We start from the raw sequence: 17,273 nt of genomic DNA, 5'->3' as shown, positions 1-17,273 counted from the left end.
AATTTAATAATAAATTGCATGTTATAATTTCCTTGTAAAATTTATAAACTATAAATTGCTCAGGAATTACTTGCTTTAAAAGAGAAAAGAGAGCAGGCATCATTTGCATAAAAATCATTTCTGAAGATAATACAGATATCATGGAGCTACAGCATAGCCAAGGTTAGAAGGGACCCCTAGAGATTATTCAGTTCCAGTCTGCTCAAGAAGGGTCAGCAGGACCCTGTCCAGTCAGGCTTTGACTACCTCCAAGGTCACATCCTTGTCTCTCTGGCACTAGGGAGCAGGCAGGACCCATCATTTCCCTCAGCCTGCTGGCTACATTCTTCCATTGGACTTTGCTGGCTCATGCTCAACTTCTGGTCCACGAGAACCCTTAAAGACTTTTCTGCCAAGCTGTTTTGCTGCTCATCATAGCATAGATTGGGGTGTTTCTTCCCTGTTGCAGGACTTTTCACTGAACTTCATGAGGTTCCCATTGGCCCTGTGCATTTCTGAACAGCAATGCAACCATGTGATGAATCAACCATTTCTCCCAAATTTGTACATGCTCCAAAAGTGCTAAGTCCCCACCATCCTTGTCATTGCCAACAATGTGAAACCAGCATTGCCTCAGTATCACCTGACTCTGCTTCCACATCCTGTATGCTTTTAATGTTTTTATTTGGTCAGGAGCTTCATGTTCCTCCATGCAGACCTCCTGCCACCTGCACTCAATTTTCTGATCAGCTAGTTGACCACTCCTGAGCTTAGAGAAGATAATCCTTAAATATTAATCAAGTAGGTCCACAAAGAGGTGAAAGTCTGCTCTTCTGGAACCTGCAGTTGCAATCCTACAATTTGCCTTGTTTCTTTCCCTGGGGATTCTGAACTCCACCATCTCAACCTTGCTGTCCCTGAGATCACCTCCCCAGACTCACATACCCAAACAGCTCTTCCTTGTTTGCAAGCATGAGGAGAAGAGCAGCTCCCCTTGTCAGCCCATAGACACTTTGCTGGGGACTTTTTCAAAAATACACTTGAGAAACCACTTGATTGCTTGTGTCTTGTTGGGATGAAGCAGATACTGGGGTGGGCAAAGTTTCCCATGAGGAGAGGAGCCTGCAAACACAAGGCTTCTTCCGGTTGTCTGAACACCACCTGACCGTCTTCCAAATCAGGGAGTCCATGGCAAACAACCACCACAATACTGGTAGTACTGGTCCTACTGGTAATCGACCTGAAACTCTCCTGTGGCTCATCACCCACCTCAAGGCAGAGCTCCAGGCATCCCTGTTGCTCTCCCACACAAAGGGCAAACTCTACTGCCACCCGCAGCTTGACCTTCCTGAAGGGCTTGAATCATCTATTGCAGCAGTCCAGTAGTGTGAATATCTTAGTTCATCTCTGTGATGCAATGATGCTAAAGACATAATAACCACAAGTGAGGACACCTCCCCCACCATGCTGTCCTCTCAACAATTCTTCATTTGTCTGTTGAAGTACTTTTTACAGGAATTAAATAAGATCCCTGGGGTATACCTTCCCCAATACCTTCGATCACAGGCTAAAAATGCCTCACATGCACTGTTTAATGCAGCTCGTACCTGGCAGGTATGAACAGAGCCATTATATTGTCACATTCAGTCCTCTGAAGCCATTAATGCAGCACAACAGGAGCCACACTGTCAGGGGTTCAGTCATATACAGGGGATGAAGCAGAAGAAAATGGAGGTGACAAAAAATATATTTTGGGGACAGCTGAGCTGAAACACTGTTTGCACAGGTCCAGACAGCAATCTGCAGGAGTGCAGGTGAGGTGATCAATTAGGTTAGAGACCCAGCTGGGATATTGTTTCAACAATCTGGACTGTTTTGCAGACAAGGTATTTTTACCTCACCATAATTAAAACACACCTGAGCAATCCCTGAAAAACGCAAACACTGTAGTTGGCTCCTCCTCCCACTGACAAAACAAGCACAAAGTCTATTATCTCAGCCATGTAAAGATAACAGGACTTATGGAGCTACCCTGAAGGGAAATATCCCTTGGTGTTTAACCAGAGGGAACAGAACCATGTGAAAGCTAAGAAATAATCTACTTGGTAATTACAGTTAATATCACTTACCGCTTACTGGGAGCTTTAAATTTCTTAAATATTTTCCAAACATTAATTAATTACTAAGGCAGGGGGGAAAATATGTCATTGCATTATGTAGAAAAATAAGTATGTTGTGATACACTAATTATTGTGTAAGTACCACTGTTCCTTGAGCCCTTCAAAACATATAACCAAGGGGTTTAGCTTATACTCTGCTCTAGCGGCAGACAGCAGTTTCGGAATTTTTTTTTTTTGGCCATTTACTTCCAGGCTAAGCTGCCAAATATGGATTGTTCTGCAATAAGAAGTGAGCTAAAAGTCAAACTTGCTTTTACTGTAGAATTGGACAAATACACAGAAAGCTACATTTTAAATTTCCCAGAGTTTAAAATACCATAATAGCCAAAAAAATTTCCCCAGGTTTCCAAAACGATGAGACAACACATAGCCCTTGCCACCTCAGCAGGCCATTCCACAAATCAAGGACACAATTTGCAAGGCATAATCACTACTTCCAAAAGCAGAAATCTTAAATACTTTTCTAACAATCCAAACAAATGCTTTGAAATTAATAAAGGCTGAGAATCCTAGAAATAATTAGAAACCTTAAAAGCCATACTACTACTTTTCATCAAACTACCATTGTACTGACAGAGTAACAGAAAAAGGAAATGTACTTACCTGCTCAGAAGATTTCAGAGTGAAAAATTCATGAAACACTGATTGCTTCAGACAAAAAAAAGAAATTATCCATTCTCAGTGAAACAACCTAAAGAGAACAATTTATATTTTCTCCATTATTATTAAACATACTTTTAACACTTGGGCATTCATCACTCCTCCAAACATTTCTCACCACTTTTCAAAGTTTTCTTTTTCATCTTTGCATGGATTAGCTCAATCTACTTGTAAGGAGTCTGATTTCCTTCCTATTAAATCTTCTCAGAACCATCTTCCTTGCATAAGTCTGTTTCACTTGTTACAACCCAAATAAGGCACATGACATAACTGAGACAAAAAATGTGAAGCCAATTGCAGAACTCAATCTTTCAGGTTCCCACAGAGCTCATCTAAATCCAGGCAGCACTTCAATAGTTTCTGTAATGGAATTAAACTATGATACTGAAAATAGCAAAAGGAGTTTCCACCCAGAGTTCCTCACAGGAGACTTCTCAACAAGGTGGAAGCTCTAAAACCAAAATGAAATTAATGTGTTGCTTGTTATCAGTGTCTGAGCCCCATGATGATGGGTACTTTGTAAATACACAGAATCCATGTGTAATCACTATCCCCCTTCTACCTAGTCTTCATCTTTGCCCTCAAGAATACTTTGAAAAAAAAATTGTTTCCAAGCTTAACATGAAGGATGGTACGGTTTACTTTTGTAATTGTCATTTTCCTATAAATGCTGAATTTAAAAATCCAATTAAAAATGCAATACTTTCTGCTTGGTCTCATCAGTTTTCATCCTGCCTGACAAACTGAAGCAAATTAAACCCTAAACTTTCATTTAAAGACAGAAAGAGAAATAGTTTAATTTAAGGAAGTCACGTTAGAGGAGGACAGTGGTGTCTGACTCATACTTTTAAGGATTTCATGTGCTAAGCATTCCAGTGCCCTATTTTGTATATGGTTGTTCAGGTCTGAATTCTAATTTTACCCTTTCATTCATTTTGCAAGATAGAATTTTGACAAAATCGACAAGCAATGGCTATATCTGCTCCACTTAAACCAAGGAGGCAAATCAGAGTATTAGGAACTCCTTGCTTAATTCCCTGACTCACCAGGTCTTTCATAAAGTTAAAGAAAACACATGGACCTATTCTCAAAAATACTTAAGGCTTAACTGAAATAGGAGGCCTTTCACACTTTGAGATATCCAAACAAAGATGCAAAAAAATAGGGAGAGAGGCTTTTCAGCTTCTGAAGAATTCTCTGCATCTTCTGGTGACTACCTACCTTTACAGTTCTTGCTCTCTATTTTCCATTTGCCAACAACTGGATAATGTAAGCATCTCCCATACATGAGGATGAAGGGCAAAGCAATTAAATATTATGGTGATGAGGAACACAAATGCCCATGACCTCATGAAAATGTACTTGCTCAGCAGAGCACCTCCTGCAAAATGAGCTGCTTCATGTGAACAAGCACAAACTGCTCCAAAATATCTCTCTTTATCTGGAATGGATGATTATTAAAATACTGGTACCTCTACATCCATGAGTTTTGTGGGAGCACACACAAAGTACAGGCTGCATTAAGTTCCATTCCCATTAAATAGCACACAGCTGCTGCCATCACATCCTGCACTTCAGCCATATCTGGGAACCTAGAAGACTTTCCCAGCTCAAGTCCATTCCTGGCTTTTTTTAACTGAATGTCAGAGAAACCCAAATCACTCACTACCCCTCAGTGCCCTCCTCAGCTGTCACAGAGCCTTGTGCTCAAGTTAGCAGTGACACAGTTGAACAAGAGCAGTATTTGCAGCAGCAGCAACCACACATCATGCTCCCACCAGCTCCACGAACATATACAGGTCACCAGTGTCAAAAGATGATTAGGGTCACTACAGAGCAGAGTGCTACAGCTTTACGCACTGACAGAGCAAACCAGATCATCATTTAGCAAAAGCAAACTTGAATGAGGGCAGTGATAGCCTCTATTTCTGTTTGCTCACCCAACCCAGTAAAGTTCCAGATCACCAATGGCAGTATCTTCCAGGGCACAGCCAGGAATGGACCACTCCTACCTGTCTTTCTTACACTCTTGCCCTAAGCAGCTGTTACTTCCACTCCAGAAAAGACCCATGAGAGTTCTGTCTGACTTAATACAGACACTACATGTTCTAAACCAGATCCAAGACAAGAAAAATGTTCAGTTTTTCCACAGGCGTTCAAGCACAAAGATTAAGGGCAAATTCAACAAACTGAGCCTGATATTTCTATCCTACCTCACACAAAATCTCTTTACACAATCCAACAATAGAAAATGGCACTTTGAGTTGTATCACAAAGGAAAATCTTGTAAAATCCCTTTCAATATCTTGTCAAAATCAGCATGCTCTGTGACTAGATGACTGTCAGGGTGATCTATAGCCCCCAGCCAGCACTGTAATATAAACTAAATTGCCTGAGTCACAAGCAATGATAGAGTCATTCTACAGGAAATTGGAAATCAATTCTTGTCATCACTGCACATAACTCCTTTATCAGAGTTCCAGTTGGCTGGTGTAATGCAAGGGAAAGAAGCTGGGAACTGACAATCATGAGAAGTTTAGCAGTCTACACACATATTGAAGCGTAGAAGTTCTGTTTCTGGAATAGCACTTTGCATAGGGTACCATGACAGATGTGAGCAGCCTTACCTGGTAAAATATCAAAGGCTAATCAAAGGTGTGCTACATCTTGTTGCATGAGGTGGGTGAATGTACCTTATGTTTGGGCCTGAAAATTGAGGCCAGTATTCTTTGTGCAATGGCTCCTGGCAGAACAGAGGGAGAGCCTTTGGCTAAATCTCACACTGGATGTCTTTCAGACTGGTAATGGGAGATTCCTTCATAATCATGATCCAGTTGTTGCAGAAACCAAGGCACCAATATCAGCATTGGCAAGCTTATTCACAAGTTTGGCTCTCTGTAATGCCTGTGTCAGGACTCAGTTGTTGGAATCAAGTGATTAAGTCGGTTTTTGTTACCAACAAGTAGATTTTTAAGCTATAGGAAGAACCAATAGCTTGATTCTAAAAGCTAAAAGGAAATAAAGAGTTGTCGGAGTTTAGGGAAGGCCTGGAATTTTTCTCCATCACTGTTACTAAGCAACAAATAGTTGGGTGTTTAGAGCCATCAAGTCTTTTGTAAAAGACAAAAGGTGTGCTTGGGCAGGGCAGGGTAAGAGACGAGCTGGGCATTGGAACGCTCTCTCTCGTGGTTCGGACGCTGAGAGGAGAGGCTGCTCTTTGCTTTTCGGCTGTGACCAGAGGAAATCCAACCGTGCCCTGTTTTTTTCTTCTCCTGGCTGGGTGAGCTTTGATTCAACCTTTTTTCCCACTGGGAAGGGCGTGTTTCCCAGGGCTGCGTTTCCTCGCAGCAGCTGCCGAGAGAGTCCGGCTGCCTCTGCTGCCTGCCCCCGCCCTCTGCCACATGAGACCACGGCATCTGCTGTGACTGCAGAAATCCTTGCTACCTCAGTAGCTAGCTGGGGAGAGCCAGCTCCTGCCCCTGCTGCCCTGCTTTTTTGCCGCTCCGAGCTGCCCTGCCTGCTTTTTCAGCCTGTCCACCATTACCAGCTGCGTGAGGCTGACCTGACCCTGCGCCACAGCGCCACCTGCAGTCGCTCAGGAGTCATCGCATCTGCCCTCCCCAGCCAGGAGCTCAACAGCGCCCCTGCTGCTTGCAACTGTGATTACACCACACGGGAAAAGGCTTGGCAGCTCGCAAGTCATCTGCTATTGGTTTCTGGTTCTAGTTGTGGTTGCTATTATTGTTATTGCTTGTTTATAGATACTAGTAAAGAACTGATATTCCTTTTCCCATACCTTTGCCTGAAAGCCCTTGATTTTCAAAATTAAATAAATCGGAGAGAGGGGGAAAATCACATTCTCTGTCCTAAGGGAGGGTTCAACCTCTCTTGGCAGACACCTGTCTTTCAAACCAAGACAAGAGTCTAGTACAATGTAATTCTTAAAGCATTCAATCACTCTTTGAGCAATGTTTTTCTGCGTAGATGCTCTACAATGCCTCATTTTACCTGGACTCACCAGCTAAATTCATTAAAATTAAGTACAAAATCTGTTTCAAAACAAAGGAAATTAAGAAAATTCTCTGTAAAACAAAGAACATTTTCTAGTACCATTTCCTGCACAAAAGCCAACTTGTCGAGCTTCCACACACCTAGAAGAAAGCCATAGCCATTTCTATACACAAGCTCACTTTCCACCACTTAACACTGAAAGGAATATGATTAAATCATGCAGTGTCCAGCACAGCATATTTCTTATTTTAAAGCACAAGCCCTAACCTAAAATAAGGAGTCCTTCCAAAATACAAAATCCCAGAATGATTTGGGACATTAAAGATTAAATAGTTCCAAGTCCCTGCCATAGGACTTGGCAGGGAATAGTCCTCTATCCCAGGTTGCTCCAAACCCCATCCAACCTGGCCTTGGGCACTTCCAGAGATGGGGCAGCCACAGCTCCTCTGGGCAACCTGTGCCAGGGCCTCCCCATCCTCACAGGGAAGAGTTTATTCCTGATATCTTAATGTAAACCTTCAGGTAACTGTAAGGCTGCAATTAGGTCATCCCAAAGCCTTAGCTGAACAAGCTCTGCCTTTCCTTATAGGGGAACTGCTCCAGCTCTCTAACTGACTTGGTGGCCTCCTCTGGACTTGCTGCAACAGGTCAGTGTTCTTCGCTGGGAATCCCAAAGCTGAATGCATCAAATATAGTTTAATACAAAGTGTTCTGCATAAGTGCCACAAAGTTTCCTTTCCTAATCTCCGGCCTGTTTGGGAGAAACCTGTTTCTTCACAAAAATTTGTTATGAGACTCACTCTGAGGATTCCTCTTCATGAGAACTAAAAAGCAGGGACCATGAAGCAAACAAGCCAACACCACCAGCAAATGACCCCCATGTGCCACACTAACCTACAAAGCCTAGAACACACAGCCAAAGAGGCTGTGCATGCCCTGAGAGCTCTGCTTCAACACTGGCTGCAACGTCTGGCACTAGTCAGGGAAATGGAGAGCAACCAAGCTATCAGAAAACAGCTGAGAAGTTAAATGCTATCATCTTGGGCTAATTAGCTGAATTTAGTTTACATCAGCCACTGATCTTTTTATCCTAAGTATGATACTGTTTATATTCTTGAAAGTAGGCCTGGACAAAGAGCTCATTCATAATCAACTTTTGAAGCATATGAATATTTTTCAGCTCTTCTGCCTCACTACTCAGAAGTATGGTCATTCCATGTTAATTTTTTGTTTTTCAAGTAGTTGGGAAATGAATGCACATTTTGAGGCTGTATAATGGCAAAACTTATATAATTTGTGATGAAAAACACACCTTCTTTCCTTTTTCTTGAAATGCAAGCTGAAATTTGCAATATCCCAGAAAGACAGCCACTTCCATTGATGAAGTCTGACTTGGTTTTAATTACACTATCCGCCCTTAATGATATGCCATTATTCACTAAACTACTACAAAATTAATCTGGTAGACAGAATTTTAGTCAGATGTTTGTTTGTTTAACACCATTACCCAGTTTTGAGTTCATGAATCAAAGGAAATGGGCTTTTAATTAAGGCATGCAGAATAAGAAGGGCATGAAAGCAGAACATTTAATTTGCAGAGCACAGTTGCACAATGTATATTCCTTGGTGTCAAAGTCAGCACAAGAAGATCCTGCTCCACTCCACCTCTCCCTTCTTGTCCTCATTAAAATGCTGCAGTTTTCTGCTCTTTCCCTCAGTTGTGCCAGTATTACTACATACTGGGATAAATGTTCCTCACTGCAATCATCTGGAATATCATTCACTCTCCCTGCAACAGTATTGGTATTCTTTTATTTACTTCCAGTACATAAACACCACACTGTGAAAGCAGCAAATGCTGACCTGGAAAGTGATTTGGTCTGCACAAAACATAATTCAAGGATCAGTGTTCATAATGTACGATTGCATTAATAATGTCCTGTTTTTTTCTGGGCTGCAACATGGGCCTAACAAATAAATCCAATATGGTCAGCTTGTTCTTTAACAGCACTGCACAAGTCACCAGCTTCCAAAAGCTCACACTCAAGTACACCAGGTTTGAAAGGGCCAAGACTAAAACACACCCAAGTCCATTACCAGGGTGACACTCGTAGGTTAGGAAATGTGGATTGTCTGGTGGCACACAATTTTTGTTTTGACAGTCTGAGTCAGTTTGAAAATCCCAACAAAGATTTCAGCCATCACAGAAAGATGTGCAGCGTTAATGTCACTGAGGAAAAGAGGCCAGCTCAAAGTAGAGATTTTGTGCTAGCGGATGTGTCATTCTTGACCTGCGCTCTTACACCCAGCTACCTAAAAAGCACCAAGGTTAAAGAATTGGTAAGTGGTTACAAACACAAACAGATTCTTGAAAAGCTACAGAAGTCCACAGAGAGTGAAAAGTTCTCTGCCAAAAGCATCTATCAGGCAGCAGTTGCAGAGCTTTAACATTCTCGCAACTAGTCAAAGGCAGAACCGTATTGCTTGATCGGTTGTACTATGCACAGACGAAAGGTAAGAAGTGATCCAAAAAGCCTAGGAGTGTCAGAAACAGTTCAAGCAAGAGAGGGTTATTGCATATGAAAAACTAACTGAAAAAGAATCCCATGCTTCTAATTATCTTCATTACTGGATTCAATCCATTCAATCCACACCCCTCCCTTTCCCTCTCCAAACTGAGGTTTGTTTTTCAGCATCAGTTAAATAATTCAGGAGTGAACTATACCTAACAAAAGTTTTGCAAGTCATGAATCTTCTCTACAACTGTCTTCACAACCATGGGAAAATACTTTACAGCTGCAATAATCCCCTTTAAAGGAGATTACTAAAGTGAACTGTCATGATTGAACAGTAACCAGTCTCCGTTTTGTTTCAGTCCTTAATTTAGACACTTCGCTAGTTATTGCTGAAGCACAGCGAATTTTGCTTGGTAAGTCATTTTAAAGACTATTTCTCCTTATCTTAAAAGGTCTGAAACAGAGGTTAGAAAAACCAATAAACTTCAAACTATGGAAAATACAATCACAGAGGAACTTTTTATCAATGCACAGCATTGCAGTGAGACACATCCCAACATGAAAAAGTAATTTGCATGTTTACTGATGCATTGTGGATATTTGTTCAAAGCCTTTAACATAAGCTGTTAGTTACACAGCACTGATTCATTTAAGTTCTCAAAGTTTTAATTAGTTCTGAGAAAATGTTTTATGTAGAAGTCACAAGTCACCATGAAGCAGCAACTTCCCCCCTTTCTTCCTGTCATTCAAGCCCTCAAGGGAAAAGTCCTGCATATTAGACTTGGGCCAAGAACACACCAAACAGAAAGCTGCAGTACCTGCTGTTGTTCATCACCTGCAGTTTCTAGCACCCAAACTACCTTACAAAGTCAACACACTTATCCACATTTTGCAGATTAACCCAAGCTGCAGAGAAATAAAATCATTTCTTATGGACCAATAGCCATGGTAAGAACCAGGAAAAAAGAAAAAAAAAGACCAAACAAAAAATAGAAAACAAAAAAAAAAAAAAAAGCCCAACAGAATAGCTGTGGCAGTGTGGAGGCCAGCAAGATGAGCAGTGAGCCTGCAAGGCCCCTCTTCAAACCTGTGCCTGCATTTCCATGAGCAGGGATGGGTGCCAGGCAGGAGCAGAGCAGCACACATTCATCCACATGTCAGCACTGACACCTGGGACAAATTGAATGGTTCACTGCTTTGGTCACACCAACACCTGGGACAGCAGGGTTCACTGCTGCTGCCTATGCTCTGGCTGCCCACTCCCCACACTGCCTCAGTTCTGTGTCCAGCCCAGGGGTGGCTGAGGTATGCCCAGTTGGATGGAAGGGGACAATTTTCTCTGCAGTTCTACAGAAGAGTAATGGCTTTACCCGCCCTTTTTTTGCCATCTCACTGCCAGTGACGCTCTAGGGATGATGCTGAAAGCTCGCTTTGGCATGTGTGATTTGGTGAGATCACAGACTTCCCATGAGCTTCAGCGTGTTAATTCTTATTCCTGTATTCTACAAAATTAAGTCGTTGGAGTGCATTCTTGTGGCAGTTCAAAAAGTGACTTGTCTGAAAATTGTACCTACCACATGAATTAAGTAGAACAAACCACTCTTGAATTTTTAAAAGCCCAGTAAGTGTATTTTGTACCTATGCTTTTAGAATCTTCTACAAGATCTTTGACTTTTGAGTAATATTTTTTTTCTCCATTTGCTTTTGGATTTCCAGTTTTCACTTCCATATCCTGTTTAGGACTAGAGCAGCAGAAGGGGGAAAAATTGCTCATGTCTTGCTTTCTGTAGCCCAGCAAGGGGGAAACTCAGGATCATTTGGCAAAAAATTACAACTCTGTGAGGATTCAATTTCTGCATCAAAACAACTAATATCCTGTAAATCTGAGTAACATCTTCAGTAACATCTGATCTGAGTAGCACCCACATCTTCAGTTGCTTATCAAAGCTGAAATAAACTTCTGTGTTCTGTCACAACTATTAGAGATACCTCTTGTAGTATTTCATACATTTTCATAGCTTGGATACATAATGCTGCTAGAAAGCTCTGAAGAGAGGACGAGCATAACCCATTGGAGTCAGAAGAAGTGAATTAAACGTTTATTAAATAAGTGTCTTTACAGTTTCATCTGTCTGAAAATGTGTATCATGTCAGGGACAGAAGCAATTATTTGTAAAGAACTTGCAAGCAGCTGCATCACTAAATGTACCCGTGACCTCAGTGCACAGGGTCAAGGTAGAACTCCACCTTCACCCTGTCTTTTGCCACCCCAATGCAAATTTCCTTCAGCTCTCCCTGGATCTGTCCCCAGCATGACTTATTGCCTGTCGCTATCAGCTGACAAGTGTGTGCACTCTCAGTGCCATCCTATCTATATGTTTTCAATAAGCCAAACAACTGAAATAGTGAAAATTCTAAATCAAAGTGAAGAAAGCAAAAAGATGATAGACTTCAGCAGTTAGAAAGAAAACCAGAGGAAACTGCATGTGATGCTTCTTTGTTACCATAGCACCCCCAAAATTTCACACGGCTACACTGTAACTGAGGAAAACCTCCCTGAAGGAAACGTCTTTCTTCCGAGTCCTGAACTCACCACCACAGGTGACAGATGCACTCTTGACAGCAAGGTTACCCCTCAGCTGATAAACCAAGCAGCTAAGCATTCAAACATCACCCTTTGTCAGCCTTTCCCCCAGCAAAGAAAACCCATCTGGACAAGGCCATCTGACAGCATAGTTAACTGAGGGTACAGTGCTAATTTGTTTCAAATAAGAGAAAAAAAAACTCATTTTGCAACAGTTAAACTACAGCCTTCTTAAAATCTGAGTACTACTTGAGCCTTTACAGTCAGCTGTGGTTGAGATACTTTAAAAAAGCACTGACTGCTCACAGATTAACCCTTAAACACAATTAAAGGAATCCAGCAGGGATGCAAAAAGCTTAGCTGGAAAATTTAAGTTACCACTGAGTTACCCAAGTACAGGGAGCCTACAATATCCTTAGTTACCTACGTCCTCTATCATTGCTCTGTCCTTTAGAATCACACCCAAAAAAAAGTCACACATCACTGGGCCTCTCTTGCTTGTACAAATCAAGTAAAACCAATCATTTAAGACTTTACTCACTTATGTAGCTCTTCACATTGCTGTGCTAAAAGCAATATGATGGCAATTACTGTATGCCATTGCAGGACTTACAAACCACTGAAGAAAACACTATCTACTACAATATCATGACACATGATGGTAGCTAAACCCTTTACATTTACCAACCAGGCTCACACCGATGGTCAGGTGTTGAAGTCTGGCTGAGGAGTTGCCTGCTAAGCTGCTGTAAGGCATTCATTCAGTATCTTAGGAATAAATGCTAAGAGCTCCCCCTGAACAAAGTCCAGGAGTTTGGGTTTCTAATTGTTTTGGGTGCTTTTGATTATCAAGCCTCAGTAGGAACTGCAGTGCTCTATGATGCTCAAAGAAAAGGTACCGTGTATTTTTTTTTAATGCATCTACTCATGCTCTTTGACAACACGTGCTACTTCCCATCACTGTACCATGATCATCTCCTGACAGTTATTTGTGTCTGTGGTATTCAATATGTGACTTGGATGCAACACACTGAGGCTTACACAGGCAAAAGGAAGAGTACCTAACAGTTTTACAGGACACTTTCCCTCTCCATGTATTGGAGCAGATTGTATGTGTACAGCACAGCAGTACAGAGCACTCAAAAGGGTAAGAGTACCCCAAATTCCCCCTAAGAACTAACACTGCAGCACCGGCCATTCTTCACTGTGACTCTCACTGTGTGGAGCAGGAAGCAGTTTTCTTTCCCCATCACTGCAACTCTTGCCCAGGAGTCCCAAGCGACGGATCCCTGTGGGGCCGACCCTGATGATGGATGTTGTTCTGCGGAAAGCGCCTAACAGCCACGTCAGAAAAGTGATTTCCTGCCACGGGAGTAGTGCGGTGGAGCCAGAGCGCCCTCAGCCGGGGATGCACTGCCTGCACTGCCCCTTCCCCCGCACCCATCACATTGAGCACAATACTTCGTCCCTTCAGCAGCAGCACAGCCTTTACATAATTACACACTTCATGTAATTATGTTTAAAATGAAAAAAATCAATTTTCTCAAGATTCTTTTTACCATTTTACCAATATTTTTCTCATCTTTCTAGTACCAGTTCCATTAATTCTTCCTTTTTCCTAAATCTCACAGAAAAGGATTTTCTAAAGCACTCAGTCTTCAAGTGTGCTCTGGAAAAATCCCTCATCCAGAAAAATACAAATAAATCCCTAACCTGCTCTGCTAGTGCAGTGAGAAAGATAAGCATAAATCCAACTATAATTCGATTTCAGTAATTTTACAACTTAAAATGTCTATCGAAAAAGAAGATGGATGGTTGTTTTACTGCACATTACCTGTACTATTATTTTAAGATATTTAAGTTAGAGAGACATTCCTGCCCAGTGGAGGTTTATCTCTGCCTCCCTTGTAATCAGTTAGAATGTGATGACTCCATTTACTTCCCCATTCTCCCTGGCACCCTATAAACCCGACAGTGGAGAACAATAGAACAGAGGTTTCCCCAAAAAGAGCACAGAAAACAGACATTGCTAGCTAGACGCTGGGAAATCAAATTATAAATCCCCTGCAATCCTGTTGCCCTGAATGACATGAACAGCTTTCTACTTACAACTTCTACTGCTTGGTCTGCCACCCCTGTTCCTCAGCACCCCTGTTCCTCAGCACTCCCTCTCCTCTTTCCCATTCAAGCACACTCTGTGTGCATCTATATCATGGGAAAGAGAGGCAACCAGGGAATTTTCTCTTCCTGCACAAACAGAACACAGAGGAACTACTGCAATCCACTCTCCCAGCCTCATGCATGTACATCACGTTCATTGTGCTGGCATCAGAGGGCTCACCCTGACCAGCAGATCAGTGCAGCAGGCACAGCTCACACAGATACTGGCAGTCACTCCCTCCAGTATCTGAGACATAACAAATCCTCTGGGATGCCTCCATTCTCTAAATACAGCACATGAACTAAACTACATGTCTTCTACACTCATGACTTACTACCCCCAACCACTCCCTCTAACATAGGTTAGCCAACACCTGAGTTTTGCATGCTACTGCTGTCAAGAGAGGGACACACAGAGTCAGCACCATACAGAGCTGGAGACAATGTGAGTGGAAGTAATTTTTATACACAAGACAGGTTAGAATCAGTCTGGCCTCCCAGCTGCCCAGCAGGCTATTAGCAACCAAAACTGCTTGCAACACAACAAACCCAGACCACGCAGCAGGCTTTTGATATCTGTCTGGGACAGATTTGAAATATCAGATCATCCTAGTTCATGTCTGAACTAAAGGCCTTCTAAAGGCCTGATGAGGACATGAAGCTGTTCGAACTTCCTTTGCTTGCCTTATTTCACATGATCCCAGACCACTGCAAAGCAGGGGCACAGCACAGGGCAGACAAACTGCAGAACTTCATCACTGCAGAACTCAGTCCAGAACCCAGCTTTGGTGAGTCTTAATCACAGAGTGCTGGAAGTGATGATCAGGGGCTGCATAGCTTTGAGTGGCTAATGAAGTAGTAATGGGGCATTTATCACCATCATTGATTTCCTTGCAAAATGCAGCACTCATATGACACATGTGGGAGTGGCTCAACTACACTTGTCTGTGAGGAGCAGGGGCATGCCACACACAGTAACCTTGTCAGTCATTGCAAGCACTGCAGTCTCTGTGTCGATCCAGCTGTCATCTCCAGCTCGGTTTAAGGACCATTACAATGAAGTAAAGCAAGGACTTGAGGCAGTCCATCTTCCATATCGGATGAGTGCTCTAACAACCAGGCTTTTGAACAGTTACAGGGTGTACCTCTCTCATGTTCAGAAGGCTCATACTAGGAACACTGCTTGTAAGTTTTAAAAAAGCAAATACATTTCAAGAAAATATTTTTCTCATTTTGAGAAGCCAGCATTGTCCAACATAAAAAAAGTCACTGAAAAGTACACAGCCAGCTGCAACTATTATACTAAATTATTATCTTATTTCTCTGGGCATCTTGGGAGAAAGTAATTTCATTGTGCTTCTCAAACATGTGAAAACAAGCTTTCTCAACCCTTTTCTTGACTTGGACACTCTGTTTTTGTGCAGCCTCCTTGGTCAGCAGCAGCTCAGCTCTTCCATGGCAAAGGAATGATAACTAGCTGGATTTGCTGACTGTGGGAGGTAATACACACTCCACTGCCTTGGGAGACTGGGCTGCTCTCAGCAACTGGAGACAATTTGCAGATCCCTAGACAGGATAAGTCTTTGCAGCCATTAATAATTCCACTCCTTTTTCCCAAAGGAAATGGACTGCAGAACTCTTTTTCCCTAAACCACCACATGGTTCACTGACGAAGCGGCGAGAGGGAACTCACGGCAGTCTCAATGTGAGATATAGAGTAAGCTCCATTTTATTTCACCAAACGAGAAACTTATATACTGTTATAGATGTTACTAATTATAGTTATACACGTATCTGCAGTTTGTTCTCACATAATCAGGGTTTTTCCTCCTCATTCTTTGTTAATCACAAGTTCACTCCCAGCATACTTCTCACTGTACTTTCAAAGCATACAGGCACAGCTGCACCTTCTTAGCATCTTCCCACAAAGCATTCTCAGGGAAGCAAAGTGCTGCGGCCTGTAGATGGTCTGCTTAACTTAGCACAAGTTCTGCTGGAAAACTGCATTTTCCAACAGTTCCCCCGTTTTGTTTGTGAGAACAGATGTTGTCTGTTATCAGATTAATTTGTTTTGCTATTTTATTTCTACAATTATTATAAATTTATTAAGGAAATATCACTAGTTATTTAGTTATGTCGCCACGGTTCAGGAACTGCCATTGTTGAAAACATTCACTTCTCAGGCAAAGCTTGGAGAACTTTTCCCGGGTAAGGACTCCAAGTTTACCTGGAAGAAGATTTAGTTTTTGTAAACTCAATTTGGCAAGTTAAAATTACTTGATCAATTTTGGTGCAGAACACTCATGGCATGTTTCTCAGCTAGTTAGGACCAAGGCTTGGCCAGAGCTTAGGCCCTAAGTAGGAGGGTTTTCTTAAAACAACAAGCTTTGATTAATATCAATAAGGAGAGTGTCTTAACATGTTACTATTTTTGTAGATAGCTATATAAGGTGAGATGAAATATTTAAAAACAGTGGACGTTATCATTTGACTTTACCTAAGGAAGATAAAACTGCAAAGGCTTTGTGAACAACAATATAAACTAACAAATTTAAAACTTAAAATCAATATCACTGAAAATGAATAAAGCTTGATCTTAATAAATTTGATTTAAAACTAACAAATAGGACTTAACTATAATGGAATTTAAAGTTGATATCACTTTAACAACTTAACTTTAACAGAATTTAAAACTTAACAGAATTTAAACTTAACATCACTTAACATTACCTAATAGAATTTAAACCTTAACAGAACTTAAAACTTAATAAAATTTAAATTCAATACTACTTCACTTTAACAGGATCTATACTTAACCAAAGGCACTCAACAGGTAACTTAAACTATTCAGTAGAACTTTACTTAGAGGTTTCATCCACACATCAAAACTCTCGAGAAATCAAAACCACACTCTCAGCGGTCACAGGTTTCATCTTACACATTAAAATACTCGAAAAGCAAACAACACTCTCAGCAGTTACAGGTTTTATCTACACATTAAAACACTCGAAAAGCAAGCAACACTCTCAGCAGGCCTGCAGTATTCATACATACACACAAACGCTATCTTAAGCAACACTTTAGCAAAATTCAGCTTTTGTTCAAGGCTTTAGCAATCAAGGTGTTATTTTTTATCAGGATAATTTATTGTTACAATGCTTTTTTATTAGTAAGACGCTGGAA

The 17,273-nt window shown here is 41.4% G+C and overlaps 1 long non-coding RNA gene across 1 annotated transcript in view; it reads right to left on the bottom strand.

The window, feature by feature from the left end:
- Positions 1-2,760: 2,760 nt before the first annotated feature.
- Positions 2,761-17,273, bottom strand: part of LOC146428917 (uncharacterized) — a 33,870-nt gene continuing 19,357 nt past the window's right edge. The window contains exon 3 of the long non-coding RNA XR_014855709.1: positions 2,761-2,850. This is a non-coding gene — a long non-coding RNA (uncharacterized LOC146428917). The remainder of the gene's footprint in view (positions 2,851-17,273) is intronic.

The sequence above is a fragment of the Lichenostomus cassidix genome, chromosome 19 (genome assembly GCF_008360975.1).
Source record: "Lichenostomus cassidix isolate B80296 chromosome 19, HeHo_3.0, whole genome shotgun sequence".
Lineage (NCBI taxonomy): Eukaryota > Metazoa > Chordata > Aves > Passeriformes > Meliphagidae > Lichenostomus > Lichenostomus cassidix.
Note: the sequence above shows the minus strand (reverse complement) of the source record. Positions and strands in the feature narration are given on the sequence as shown.